Source organism: Molothrus ater, chromosome Z (genome assembly GCF_012460135.2).
Source record: "Molothrus ater isolate BHLD 08-10-18 breed brown headed cowbird chromosome Z, BPBGC_Mater_1.1, whole genome shotgun sequence".
Lineage (NCBI taxonomy): Eukaryota > Metazoa > Chordata > Aves > Passeriformes > Icteridae > Molothrus > Molothrus ater.
In genome coordinates this window covers 58,852,444-58,868,343 of record NC_050511.2, presented here as the reverse complement: position 1 = coordinate 58,868,343, position 15,900 = coordinate 58,852,444, and the positions used below count along the sequence as shown (strand labels likewise).

The window sequence follows — 15,900 nt, the reverse complement described above, 5'->3', positions numbered from 1 at the left end:
TTCTGTTTGCAAAGACAAGATATCTCAGCGCACCAAATACTTAGTACTTTCATATCAGAATCTGATATGACATACCATGGACACTGTGGGACTAGCATTAAAATATTGGATGGACTTTTTTATATATAGACATGTTTTTATTGGCTTTTTAACATATTTTTGTAAATATATTAGAATAACAATGAAATAGTTGTTGAAGATCTTTAGTATCTAGGCTATCAGAGACTTTTCATATCATTAATAAAAGTAGACAAAGATTTAGGCCTTCACCCTATGAATTCTAGCATTCCTACTACTAGTTTACATTGTCTGTATGTCATTGGAATCTTCTTCACTTTCCAAGGTTGAAAACCAAACACAGGTTTGGTTCTCAAATACCATCTATTTGAACTCTGAGCTATATAACCCAAGCAAAAATCTGAAACATAAGGCAATATCTATTTTTCCTTCTCTCATAATTATCAATCATTCTATTCACCAGAAATTTTCAAATATAGAAATATTTTCTCTAGTACCCACCACCTTTTTTCCAGCAAGACAAATTTGTCTCTCTGTGGCAACATTAATGAGAAATGCAATCTTGGTGCATGATGTCGAGTTCTTGCCTCATTGTTACTCTCTTTTATGTTACCATCCATATACATTCTGGTATTCAACTAAGTCACTGACAGAGCAAAGACTCTTTCAGATTGAGTGAAATATACCTAGCTTAGGTGAAAATCTTATAACATATGCTCTTTGGTACAGTACTTCTACCTGATGTTTGCTGTCTGCAAGCATACCTATGAAGCAGAGACAAATTTTCTACACTTACTAATCAGCTGGAGGGCTCCAGTTTTCAGGTGCCCAACTTGAGGCAAAGGTGAGCAATTCCTTGCCTAAGAGAACAAATATCTTGAGCTCAGCTCCCAAAAATATAAGATGTGTAATGTCATTTTAGTTTTTTGCGACTACTGAGCCCTTGGTTGAATCTCGTGTGGAATTTGGGGGATTCTTCTACAGAGAGAAAAAGCGATAAAGAGAGAAACATTTCTCTCTTTTTAGGAAACAAATCCAATCCCTTTCATGTCACTGCTTTGCCTCCCTGTTTCTCTAACATGCTCAGGACATTCTTCCACAATCTTCATATCCCTCTTCTAATACAGGATGCCAAAAGACCTTTCCTCTCCACTCAGGCTATGAAGAGAGGTAAGGTTCTTCAACAGCAACTTTAACAGAACTCTTCTGCTCTGCACCTTCCTCAAGCCTTACCACCTGCTGCAGCTCTGAGTGTCTTCAATGCCCCACACAGAAGCATCAGTAAAAGGAAGGCATACAGGATCAGGGCGGGGAGGGACGACAGGCGCGATTCTCTTGGTCTCTTTTTATGGTTGGTTTATTGGTTGGTTGGCTGGTTTTTCTGGGTTTTGGTGGGTTTTGGGGGTTTTTTAGGTATCTAAATTTAAAAAAAAAATTTGAAAATTAGATGTTCATTCAAAACTAAAAGAAAATGTGATTTTTGGGATGATCTATTTTAGTTCATTACTTAACAACATTTAAAATTGTTTTTTAACAATGACTACTATAGTACCATGTAGAAAGAATAATGACAAATGTTTTGTGAAAGCATAAAAATTTCAAACAAGGCAAATATTGTATTAATCCAGCTACTCATTTCAAAAGGTATGAAATAATGTAGAGTTAGGTAGGTGGGAACCCTCAGGCTTTTTTTTCTACAGGGTGATTCCTTTTGTCTGCAAGTCTAGTCTCAGAGACTGGATATTTCTTCCACTCTTTTTCCTGACAAGGTTAAGCTCTAATAAAATGGTTCTAGTGTATCTCAATAGAGAAGATTCAGTTTGTCACAGAGCTGATTTGAAGCATAGGCACTGAAACAGTCAAATCAGCCCAAACTCAATATCCACTTACTGCCAAAGTGGCTGCTTCTGTGCTCTAAACTCAGGAAGCATTTTTAACTCAGAAGTTTACAATAACAAAGCATTTTTAATAAAGTTACATAAAAATTGATGGAATAAGAAGAAAGGAAATTAAGTAGAGAGTGACGGGTGTATCTCAGATGTGCCAGCCTGCTAACTCCAGTGGACCACTAGTATTCCAGACAAGAGACTTCATGTGTCATGTATACTCATTTACACTCTCTGCTAAAATGGATAATGTGATTTTCCTGAAATTTAAACTGTTTAACAAACAAAGGACCCAATGTTCCTTGAAAGTTACATCTTACTGGTTGTTCTTTGTCACTGGAAACAATTCTGAGTGATAGATGGCTTGATAATTTTTGGCTCCTGCTGTCACAGGTGATAGCTAATGGATTATGCTCATGGGAAGATCACTTTTTGCAAATGTTAAATATTTTGACCATGATTTTCTCAGCTAGAAAAAATCTCTTGTCTGCTCAGAATTTTAAATACTACTGGAAAATAAAATACAGAGTGAAGGCTTTGGACCAATGCTCCTTTGTTAACTGATATGAAATTTAGTATAAGAGAACATCAGAAAATATTTAAATACATATTTTAAAAATAACAAATTTTCACATCTTGAATGTGAAAATTAGATATGAGTCCCTTGGAAGCTATTTACTGAGTTCAAAACTTTATATTCTTTCTTGAAATGTGGTTACTGGACTTTGAGAAGTCATAACGCGTCTTTTTACAAATAAGATACCTTTCCATTAACAATTTATTGAATAAAGCCCTTTCCACCACAAACAAGAATCTATTTCCTGTATCTGCTGGAATCCAAAAGAGTAATGGAGGTGATGCCTTTAAAACTGAAATGCACTTATAACGCCATCTCACAAAGTCCCCGAGAATTCTCAGTGAGAAATGACAGTGTATGGCTCAGCTGCACATACTTCACTGCTGTCAAATTGCTCAGTATAAATATATCAGGTTAAATGAGCACCCAGCTAAGTGAATTCTTTGATTTTATGGACTTCCACTGTCTGTTATTTCTGAGGCTTTTTGCATCATGATCCAAAGCTTATTAAATTCAGCAGAAATGCACCCCTTTGTTTTCACTCAGCCCCAGAAGCCAGTGAAAAAGAAGGGGACCAAGCACTGTATGGGTTCTGATCCAAATATTAGTACAATAAATTATACCAACTGATGTTTTCAATAACCCACCTAATTTGTCAAGAAGATTGATTACTATTTGCTTTTAAGATAAATCTCCTCTGCAAATGGTCAGCAGTTTTTTGATTAATCCTTTTCTGAGAAAAAAAAACAAAAATAGTTATCCATTTTCACAATTGCAATTAGTCAAAATTCTGGGGACGTGGATATTATCCTAGCTTGGAAGAGAATCACTGTGATTCTTGGCAAACAGCTCACACTCTGGCTTCCTCCTGGATTAATAGAAGTGAAACAAGAGACTTTTCTCAAAAGTAAAGACAGAACCTAAAAGTAAAGACAGAATTTCTCCATTGTAAGACAGAATCTATCCCAAAAGCTTCCACTGCACCTGGAATAGTATAATACCACCATTAACAGGTCATGTAATATCCTTTTGGTGATTTTTATTATTTCTGTAGTCTATGCTGAAAATCAAGGAAAGTAGACCATTTTCCCCACCAGTGTCAGAGAAATAATAAATAACATTATTTATCTGTCGAATTTGAAACTAACAAAAACAAATTAACTCTGGCAAATATCATTGTGGTGGCTTCTAGGGTTTATTGAACCATTCTGGAACTGAGTATTTCAATTCATTCTCTTTCTCTCTCATTGACAATGGTTTGCTTTCATAAAAAAGAGGGGAAAAAACCCACCCCCTGGAAACACTGACATTTTTGCTCAACATAAATTCATGTTTTCTATCAAGCCCCTGTCCTCCATCATTTGGAATGAGCTCTTTCAGGACTACACACATTCTAGTCTTAAAAAACTTTTGAGAAGATTAAAAAACACACCAAAAAACCAGCAGAAAAAAACCAAAAAACAAAAACCCACCCCAACAACAAAAATCCCAACAGACCAAAAAATCCTTAAAGAACAATAAAAGAACAATTTCTAAGTACTGTTTTGAAATGTGCAAATAGTACTGTCTGTAGATGTGGTTATTTTTTTGAACATTTACATTTTCCAGTTGCAGTTTTCCAACTGCAGTTTTAAAACATTTCATTGTATGTGACTATCCATCATCCTTACCTTAGAAATGTACTGTACATTAATAATGCTTAACTGGTGTATTTAAAATAAATAGCTACTTAGTTTTGCTGTAAAATCTTTGGGAAAGAGTTTCTAATACCACATGGCATTGTTTGTTCAAAAAGGAAATAGTCAAGTTCTGAATGTTAACTCTGCTATGACACAATTATGAGGATTGAAATACTTGTCTTGTCAGGCTACCATACAGTTAAACACAGGTCATAAGAATATCGCCTGACAATGAAATCAATATGTCTCCTATTGTATGATATTATTACATTATTTGCTAATTAAGAAGAATATGTTTAATGTGACGGAAAAATATTAATTCATCAATCTTTGACGTGACAGTGAAAAGGAGAAAATAAAAAATCAGAAATTGAAAAAAAAACAGAAATGCAGAGAGGCAGTAAGAACATCAAGCTGGAGAAAAGGAGGAGGATAACAATAGCATGGTGCCAGATCCTTCTCCCTGTTACACCTAAGCAGCATTGCAGGCTGAAACTACATGGGTGTTAATGAGAGCAAAGAATGCTTCCATCTACTTGTTTATACCAACTCTCAAAGGTCTATTTCCACAACAGGTAATAACATCATCCTCTCCATATACAATTTCTGCATTTTATTCTCTGTAACTGTAGAGAAGGAAGTTTGGAAAAATAAGCAATGTGGCATGATTTTTAGGAGCATACAGTCAGTCCACCATCTTTTACTAGATGGATTTTGGCCTGATTCTCCTGTATGATGTCTTGCAACTGTGCCACAGACTTTCCCTCTGCCTCACAAGTTTCCCTGCCACTCTCATCTATGCTTCCAGATAAAGGAAGAGATGCAAGGCACATGCTGAGCTGTGCACTGGCAGTCAGACCACTGCACGACTGGCAAAACATGGATGGCACTCTCCCTACTGAAGTGATACATGATGTTTCATTTACATTTGCCAGCTGGCTAATAGTAGCCAAATGTTTGTTGCAAAGAGTGAGTGAGAGAGAAAAATAGCCATATCCTTTGGCACACAGAATAATAATAATCCTCCTCCAGAACAGGCTGGCAGCGCTCGAGCCAGAGTCATTTTTCTGACTCTGAGACACTATTAGATTCTCCACCCTTCTCTTCTAAATTTTGCAGCAGATTGTTTGGGCTGGGGAGAGATGAAGACAAGAGGTCCCATCTGGTACCAGTTCCTTATTTCTTTGTAGCTCTATAATAGCTCCAGGTCTTTTCACAGTTCATTCAGGAGAAAAGGGTAAGTGTTGGGGGAGGAGAAGTAATGGTGCCTGGGATTCTATAGGCTAGCCTAGACATATTTTTATTTTTCTCTGTATTTCCTTTTTTCCCTTCTCCTCCAGATTGACCAGAGTTAACAGTTAATCTGCTCTCCTACTTTTGCAGCTCTATAGTGCAGACCTGCCAATAGTTTCCACACTTGCTGAGATTATTTTATGGACAACACATTATACAGGGCTAGGCAGAGTTAGTGTGAAAAAATAACTCTTACATTGCTTTTTTTCCCCTCACTCCCCTCCATGACTATGTGCCTTGTTTTTTTTCATAAGAGCTAGAACAAAACTTTTCATTCTTTTCTATTTCTAAGCTTGCCTTTCCAAAAATTTGACTTCACAGAGGACCAACTGCATGTCTCCAGCGCCTTAATTCCAGACACAGATTTGGCCAAATGACAGTCATGCTTTGTTGGATGAGAGAAGTTTTTGTTCTGTAGGTCTGTGTTTCAATACCATGTTTTACCCAACCGGCAGAGATGATGAAGTAGACTTGTAAGATTCCCATATAAATACTCATAGGCTTCATAGGCTTCTTCATCTCTCTCTGTTCAAGCACTGACATTCACTGGGTGAATCCAGAGCCTCAGATACACTGAATCCTATCTCTGCAATTTGACAAGAAATGTCAGTAGAGTTAAAAACCTTTCCTGAGGAATTCTCCAGTGAGATGTGGGCTTGCAGACTCTGCTGGGAAGTCAAAAGCCAAACACTACTATCTCAGATTTGTCTCAGCTTTTACAAACAAATTTGCAGACCCTACTAGGTATAAATAAGTTTCTAGGCTTAATGCTCTCTTTTCCATTATTTTTCCCATTTCAGTGAGCTGAGAGTGCCTTGTTTAGAGAAAGATGCAAGTCACAAACAGGGAAATAGCAGGATGGAATGGCAGATTATTTCTTGGGCTAAAGATGTTGAATTTCACAGGTAGTCCCCCTCTCCAGACTGAAGAGCAAGAAGGAGCAATGCCTGGACTGCTCCTCAGGCTGTTTCTTCTTCTTGTTAAAAATGCTTTGTGTGGGGGAGGGAAATGGTCAGAACCTATTTAATGCAGCAGTATTTAATTACAGTAAGGCATAGCTTCAGTCTGATTTCTTTGTCAGTTAATATTGTGCACTAATTATTCATGGAGGTCCTGAGATTAATCCTTAGATACATTTAATTAGATATATCTAATACTTAGATATATTTAAATTAAAAGATGAAGGTTTACGGCATATTTTATTACAAGAAAATCTAAAAATTTAGCCTTCTCTCACAACCATATTGTTGAAAAGCAGAAGTTAATTATTTATGAGCATTAAAACAAATATTTTAGAAGATCAATCCGTTGCTGCAGGAAGGAAGGAAATAGAAACAAAATAAATACAATCATGTTACAATTCAAGGAACTAATCTGAAAGATTCTGAGTAAAACTGCTTGTCCTAAGGATTTATTGAATTGGACAGGACTTGAAGTTGTTTACCACACTAAAAGATCAGAGTCCAAAAACACACTAAACCAATTTTTTTTTTTTTGAGTTGGCAAAAGTTTCCATTGGACCCACAGAAATTTCCCCTTAACCCCATGTTCAGCTGTATGAACTGCCTGAAAGAGGGAGAACAATGGCAACTCAAAATTAAAATTTTCAAGTCCACACTTTATCATATTTTTGGCTATAAAAGGCCTGAAGAAAAATATAAAATTATCTTTATTGTAGTCTTAGTTGGCAGCATGCAAGTCATTAAACCTTATCAAAATCTTGGAGGGCAGTGGGAGAAACAATAAATCCATTGATTAAATTTAGGATGCATATAACCTGATTCACAGATAAATTTTCCTGTTGAGTCACTGGACATATGTGCTGATATTTAGTTCCAAACTTAAATGTCAATTAAACAATCACTGACCATCCAGTGTTCTATTTTGACAATTAAATTGAAATACATTGTGCACACTAAGAAGCTAGGAACATAAATACCATGTAGATGGTAAGAGAAAGTGGAGGTAAGAAGTGAATCAATCTGCATTTGTCTCCCAAGCCAGTTCCTCTCTGATTTGTAGGCACTTTTCCAGTATGCCTAGTATTCCATAGAATAGATCCATAGAATATTCCATAGAATATTTCTGAAGTGAGAAGGCCAGTTATTGATTATTGAGTCTGCTGTAATTCTGTAATCCACTGAGACAACACTGTGCTGGGAAGTAATAAGAGCTGGAGGGCACCTGGCTTTTGCAGGGAACAGAGGAAAAAGACAACTTCTGCTGCTATCTGATTTAAACTGACCACTTAAAACAAGGTTTTGAAGGTGGTTTTTTGGGAGGAAGTGTGAAAGAGCTCTGGAGAGAGCAAGGAAGGTGAAAAGAAAGTGTGCATAACTCTACTGCTCAAAGAGACTGAATGTCTTCTACCTGTATGATAAATAGAAATAGTTTTAAACAATTGCACAATATCTGAAGAATTCTTTTCTATAAGTATCTACCAGATCAGATAAAACTACACTTAGATATTTCACTGCAAATAAAACTTTATAATAAGAAGCTTGTTGGAGAAAATACTTATTTTGATCCACCTGAACTCATATATCCCATCTTATTGCCCCCTAAAACTGAGGAGTAAAAATTATTCTTTCTTTTTCAAAAATATATTTTTTATTGAAAGAGGTAGGTTTGTAGAAATTCACATAAAATACTTATATCAAAACAAATAGTTCAAAATGAGTGCTTTGATGTAGCTGTTAGAAATTTTCAAAACCTTTTCAGATCAAAATAAACATTTGTTCTGCTACAGAAATTTGTTATCATAGAGATGATCTTTTTAATAATATTTCATATCTACAGCCTTTTTTTTTACCTTTTCCCACTGCTAACTCTCACTCTGGACTATACATGTTCAATGCCTTGAAACACCCAGAAATGTGCTAAAGTAGGCTAAACAGGAGGGGTGTGAGGCAGGAATACAATTGTCTAAACTGCTCCTAATTGCTCAGCAGATAGAGGAAGGTGTATTTCAGTGTACACAAACACATTTTATCTCTAGCACGTCTGGTCCCTTCTTGCCTTTAGTCTCTGTCAGGAATTTTTGCTAACTGAATCCTATGGGAAAAGTCATATGAGTTTGACTTACTTAACTCCAGCTGTGACAACTGGGATTCCCTGCAGTCACAACTCTTGCCACTCAAGTCCAGCATTCTATCTGCCCTAAAGAAAAATTCACATCTTCCAGGAGTATAAAAAGTGCTGACTGATTAAATTCAAACCTTAAATGGTAGCCAGAGAGCCAGTTAGCAATTCAAAGTGGGTGGTAATGCATTTTATAAAAGTCCGGTTCAGTAATCCTGTTATTTCACATGTATGACTGAAGGTAGAAAGGAAAAACACATCTCCAGCAATGGAGGTCAAACACCTCCAAATCTTAATTATCTTTTATAGAAAATGTCTTATTTTGATCCTTGTTTAGAATGGCTATTAATACCATTGTGCTGATGAAACACCATGGAGACGTGTTGGACTAAGCTAGTACTTAGGTTGTCACTCTGTGTAGTGATGAATTGACAATTGAAAGTTAATGAAAATTTCGTATTGACATTTTACTTTAGGTGGAATCTATTTCATGTCTAGGAATGATCCATGAAGTTTACAGAGAGGTAACATCAGCCTTTCCAATAATTTCTCTCTCTTTCTCTAAAATACTTAAGATTTTGCTCCAGTACAGTGGTCACCAGGAGCTCCCTAAGCAGCAGTTAGCTCATATGCTTAATATTTTCCTACCTTTATTCTTATTTTTTTTTGTACAGCATACCTTTTAATTCTTTTCAAACAATCAGGTAATTGTAGGCATATTTTCTAGACTCTACAAGGTTAGAGTGTGCTGTTGGGTTTTTTTAAGTTGTAACAGGAGCATGCTCAGAATTTATCTGGATCTCTAACCAGGCACATCTATTACTGTGTGTTTTAAACCCTGATTTGTATAATGCATAGGTTTTCAGATCTTTCCAGACTTCTGTTGCGTAACATCGGTTCTTAATGACTCTACAGTAGCGTCTGGTGCAGCTGTCAGGATCATTAGGATTTCAAATATATTTCCAAATTTAAGCAAGAAAAAGATTGAAAGAGAAAAAAAACCCTCTTGGCCTAATTAAGAAGAGTGAACTAGATTTAACAATGAACAATTTATTGGCAGTTAATAGAGCTCATATATGATAGCCAGGAGCTAGATAATTTATCATTAAAAAGAATCTCCATTACATATAAAATCCCTTCTCTCTTGATACAGTTAGCAACTGCACTTCACAATTACCATTTTTATAAGCCTGACTCACTGGCAAATGAAGCTGTATTTCATCTGTATTTGTTGCAAAGTAGCAGGAAAACTCATAGGTGCTGTGAATATTTGAGCATGCAGAATTCAAGTTCTTTGTCATGAAGTTTATATTCTCTTCAGTCAACGACCCTTTGCAGTTGTGACCTTAATTTTCAAAGCTTCATAGTCCAGCCTGTAGTAATTGGAAAACTCCTTAAAATGCTTCTGGTTAATGCAGTCAATAAAGTACATGGTAAAAAAGTACTTTGTAAATAATACGTCCCAGATATTTCAGCACCCTGCTCTTGCACAAGAGGCAAGAGCTGCTCTCACGATCATAGTGGCCACCTCCACCAAGCCAGTGGGAATGGTGCTTGTGTCATCCAGGATGGGTTATGACAAGAATTAATTTAGCTTCCTGTTTTGCCTTTGGGATTCAGAAGTGGAGGAATTTGTGCTCCACACATTGGTGGTAAAGATATGCAGATGTATCGATCTTGCTGAGTGTGAGGCTGCCTATGGGCAACCATGCAGATCCAGACTTTCTTTTTGGCAAATAGGAGATCTGAAGGTAGTACATTTTACAGCATTGTTTCTTCAGGCACTGTTCCCCTGAAGGTAAGGGAGAAAAATAATTCCACTCTGCAATAGGGTAACCTATGCACAGCAGCGCTGAAAACAGCAATTTTGTCCTATTTGAACTTTTGGAGGCAATGCAGAGAATAGTAGAGTAATCCATCAGCCTGATGAGTATAGACATTCTTCTCCACTCACAGGGAACAGGAAAAGTCGGACTACCTCGAAGAAAACTGCAATTCCTGATAAAGACATCAACTCCTTCTGGACATTGCTGCATCATATGACGGAGATTTGATCCACCTCAAAGTTCTCTTCAGTTGGAAAGTCCTAATGCTCAAGACATGCAAGACCTGGTTTTTGGCTGCTTCTCTGATTCTCTTTCTCTACATCCAAGAAGATCTTTGAGGTCTGTAAGTGCAAATGTGTAATGCCACTGCTCAACACTACTCAATGATGAGAGGGATACAAAATCTAACAGTATGAAACGTAGGGTCAGACCAAGGGGGGGGAATAGATTGAGAAATTTTTGAAGAGAAGGGTTCAAAATTGCAGGAAGATTTTAATTTAAAAGCTCACCTGACAGTTGGCTTCTTGCTTGCTCAAAAACTGCAATCTAGCAAATTCAGCAAGGATATTCTGACACCCTTGTCAACCAATGAGAACATTTGCAGAACTACATCAGAAAGACCAACAGAAGGTGGGAGGAAAGTCCCCTGCATGCAGAAACTGCCAGATAAAGACAGTTTTTTCATACTGTCTAATGGAAAGAGAGAAACACACTTGCCAAGTACAGGTTTATGGTCCCCAACAGAATGGAAAGTCATTGATGCCATGAGGTCTGTCTTTGTGAAGATCTTCAGATTTGGGTCACCTGCCCTAACACCTGTTTTTTACACAGTGCAAGATGAAGACAAGACAGGCAGAAGATCCTTTCACCACCTGAGAGCACTGGACACCTCATGAACTATCCCATTCTTCATAACTTGTATGAAGTCACATAAGAATTTCTACAAAGAAACTGTTCAACTGATAGTCTTCTTCGTGGAGACATATCTTTGACCTACAATCCTATGACAGCTCTTTGAGTGTGGTGAGAGATACCTGTCACATAGGTAGTAAAAAAATAGAGTTCTGGGAGAAGAGTTTCAGTATTCAGGCTCCTGAGCATCTGAAATGTCAACCTTTCTATCATCTGTTTTGCATTTATAAGGAGGTTTGCAAGACTAAATTGTGTTTTAAACGTGTTTTCCATCATTATACTTAATTGATGGGAAAAAATGTTCTTCAAATTTAAAAAAAAATTACAATTTTTCTTCATGTAAGTCTTATCTTTTAAAAATTAGTATCTGCCAAGAGGCTGCAAGATTGTTTTTGAACAGTAAAAATTCTAACTTTCTCTGTTATACAGTACTGGCTGAATACATATTTTAAAGTTCTAACATAATCAGAGATAATTAATGTAGTCAAGACAATAATGAACAGCTGCATCAATCTGCACAGAGAGGACTGGGGCAAAAATGAGGTGAACATGGGTCAGCCACTAAAACAGTCACTGGGAGGAACAGCCCATAAAAATTCAGATCTTGAGAGACTATCTGAATCTAGATTTTCAAACAGACTGCATCTTTCCCTGTCATCTAAATTTAAAGACCTCATTCTTTTAATATATAATTTTATAATTTATAAAAATGGAGAGCAATATGGAATGTAATCAATCATTCATACTCCTGAATGGGAACCCAAAAATAGCAATGCTGTTCTGCAACTGTGTCAAGAACTACTGTTGACATCATGATCGTCCTGCCTTAGTGGTGAACTTTTTGCCTCATCAGCAACTAAAATAAACTTTTACTTCACAAACGCTTTGCATTTAATTGTGGTTTTCAGCCATTTGCAGGAAGGTAGGGAGAAAATATGATTTGTAAACTTATCACAAGCCTGTGCTCATTCTTTCCTTTGATCCAGTTCAACATCACCTTCATGGCAAAGGAACAAGAAAAAAATCACAATATTTATGATGAAAGAAAATGAAAAAAATTCAAACGCCAAAAATTTCAGGATTCCCTGTCAAAAATGAGAGGTAGAGTTTAGGAAAAAATATTTCAGCATCTTCTCAACCTAGAGAGACGTACTGTTTTTGAGGAGCCCAACATGTTTGTTGGGTACTGTTTTTGAGGAGCTGTTTTTGAGGAGCCCAACATGTTTTGTTCTATTATCCTTAAATTGGGATATATGTCACTGTGAATTCAAAAAGGTCTAAGGAAAATTACTACATGTTAAAATATTTAACATTATAGAAATTGTTCATGAGGGTAGCCAACAAATAAAAATTTCACTTAAAAAAAAAGAGAAAACCTCATTTTTGTTTCCACTTATTTCTTGAATTTTTCCCTAGTTCTGTATCAGTCAGAAATTAATTATTTACCTAGTTCCATAGATAACCATTCAGCACAAATGCTTTATTCCTTATAAGTTTTGCAGCACAAGGAGAAAAATGCCATAATGAAACCCTGCATTAATACAACTTACATGAAGGGTAGGGAAAGGTATGTCCATCTGTGAGACAAGAACGTGATCGGGCCAGCACCAAGTATATAAGACCGCCCAGGGCATTTCCTGATCTCAAATATCCATGAGGGGTATAATGTGTAGACATCTTGAACAAGGGTGGATTTGCAAGACTATTCATGAGAACTCAGTTCAAGCAAGAGGTATCAGCTATACAGAGTGAATACATGGACCAAGTCTCAAACCAGTATTTTTCAATCATTCTCTGCTTTAACATGTTCTGTGAGTCAAAGATAATAAATATTTTCCACTGGGATGTTTGGAATCAGCCCTGAATGTGAGCGGAGAAATTAAACTCCAACCAGTTCAAGAAAAAGCAGTCTGTGTGAATAGTACTGCCACTCCCGCATTTAGAAGCACTTTAATCCTTTCACAGCTTGTTTGGACTCATGCCATTTCATTTCACTTAAGAAAATTTACCACTGGATAGGTGTCACTCAAATAGACAGTAGCTTGTTTTGTTTTCCTGCAAATTACTATTGATTCTTTCCATTCACAATTTTCAAATGCTTTTAGATAAGTAAATAACTTTTAACAGTTTAAATTTTCCTGGTATTTCCTCTACTCTACAGAAATTTGGCAGATTATTTCTTCATAAGATCAGTGTATTGCCCTAAGAGATTTCCAGCTCTATATATTAAGTTAGTGAATGCCAAAAAATAAGTGTTCACAGGACTGTTTTGTTTATGTTCTCTGTTCTGGAGGTTGATGGAATGAATATGTGATACAAACTTGCAGTCAAACCCTATCAAAGTAAGCAAATGTATCTGCTTTACATTAATGGCTTGATGATGTAACTGCAAAGTATTTGTCCTTATTTTCAGACAATTCTTATGGAAAAGACAACTTGTCTTCTTGGAAAAGGAGAAAATACAGTATTCTAATTAAAAGAAAAAAAATTATTAGCTAACTAGAACTTTAAGTACCAAGCCCAGGTACATAAAAGGAGTTAGCAGAAATTTTCCATTAAATGTATTGATTTCCTTACACAATTTTTCATTTTTCAGAGCCTTCATCAGAATCTAAGTTATCTAAACATATCTGAAATCAAGACAAGAGCGAAGAAATAAACAGTTGTATTATAGCAGGATCACTAATAAATTATAGAAAGAAAAAGAAAATATATTTTGCCAGAATTTTACATGAAATTGTCTATCTACTACTATTTTCTGAAGGAAAAAAATAACCCCCCAACCAACTATAACTTCTGTAATATCTTCACAGTAAGGAGTCCTTATAAAATCAGGAACACATGTAACGATTTGGAGACAAGAGCATATATTCTGTCTATTTTTAAAAAGTAACCTGAAAAATCTTTGCCACCAAGCAAAACAACTGATTCTGGGGTCGTCATGAATTGTCAGCCATGGTTGCTTCTCCAGCTCTATCATTAGACCTGTGGCACATATATGACTTTCTGACCTTGGAGAAAAAATGTTTTCCATCCCTCTACTATGACAGAGAAAACTACACTGCAAGATGGGAAAAGCTATGAAGTGCGTAATGGTGAATGGGGTTTGACTATTTCCCCTGAGAAGACAGTTCTGTTGGAAACATGGAGATACTGAAGCTGTCATATCTGACTGAGCATCTGGTCCGTTTCCTTCATTCTCTTTGTGAGAGTCTGGAAATCTAACATGCCAAGGCAATAAAACCATTCATTCTATCTTTTAGCTTCTGTATAGGAGAGCTGAAACCTTTCAGCAAGAACGAGAGTAATGAACAGATCAAAGAGTGATCTGTTAGGAACAGGAAGAAAATACAAGACATATATCACACACATGAAGTCTCTGTGTAAACTTTCACTGTACTTCACTGTCATGGGCTGGTCTGCTGCATAACATGGATTCCAAGGAAAGCTTTTGAAGTGAATCATTTCTCTCAGGCTTGTACACAGAGGCCATCTGCCAAAAAAAAAAAAAAAGAAGAAGAAAGGAATTATATTCATTTATGCACATGCATCAAGAATATGCAAAGCTAAAACTTGGCAATCACCCACTGCTGATTTCACCCAAATTTTAGACAGTAAACGTGCAGAGAGTTGTGCATTCCCTGTACTGCAAATTACTGTTTACAGCTAATGCCTTTTGGACAGTGTCTTGCACAGTAAATAGCCAAGATGAAACAGCTATCTGCCTGAGTAGTGTCACAATAAAGAGGCAAGGGAGAAGCTCTGGCTTTCAGACAGAAACTGGGGCATTTACCAAGAATGATACATCCTGCCACTAAGTTTTGTTCCCTAATTTTTCAGCAGCAACTCCTGGTCAGTGATATAAAAGACTGATTGTAAAAGAATCACTATGTCTTACTATGCAGCTAAAAAGAGATAAGTCAGCAAAGCAAGCCCAGTGCAGAAAATTAATGTGAATATTGCAAAGGACATGTGTCAAAACTTAGTCTGCTTTTGAAAGAAGAGCTCAAAGTAAGTGGCACTTGAAATTTTCAAGAGATCATTTCTTGTGCAGGCCACCAGTAATCACTTTTCTTATGGAAGCTGTTCTATTCTGACATAGTATTTGTGTCAGAACCAGGCATTAAGCCACTGACAGTAAAGATGCCAGTGTTTCTCTATGGACAGAACTAGGAGATCATGACTCCTGACTCCATCAGTCACCCAGGGGGTCCCTAAGCAACACTGGTTAATATTCTTGTGAGAAACCTGTTATTTTCACAAACAGAAATGTCCTAGGTACCATGAACATGCAATTCCAGACTGTCTTTCTTTATATATTTGAAAAACCCAGGGAAAACAACATAATTGATTCTTTGTTTATTGGTATCTTTTTTTATTGCCTGCTTGTCAACCTGTGCCTGAGCTGGCAAAACTGATACATAAGGAATCTCTTTTCATTAGTGATGAGCTTTTAGGTTCATTTGATCCTTTTAGGGAGCATCACTGAGCATCATTACAACTTCATTCAGGTCTCCCCTCCAGGCTGCTGCAGCAGCTGCAAAAATCTAGTTTCTCAGATTTTCCTTGGATAGAAAGCCTTGGATGGACACTTTCTTCTGTAGATCCTGGGGTTCTTTCACCTTATG

General features: G+C 36.6%; 1 long non-coding RNA gene across 2 annotated transcripts in view; it reads left to right on the top strand.

The window, feature by feature from the left end:
• LOC118699841 (uncharacterized) overlaps window positions 1-15,900 on the top strand; it is an 83,529-nt gene that overhangs the window by 65,633 nt on the left and 1,996 nt on the right. The window contains exon 4 of one of the 2 annotated variants that reach the window (XR_004982130.2): window positions 10,491-10,650. The exons of the other annotated variant lie outside the window; for it this stretch is intronic. This is a non-coding gene — a long non-coding RNA (uncharacterized LOC118699841). Of the gene's footprint in view, window positions 1-10,490; window positions 10,651-15,900 lie in introns of those variants that run through there. 2 annotated transcript variants of the gene reach the window in all.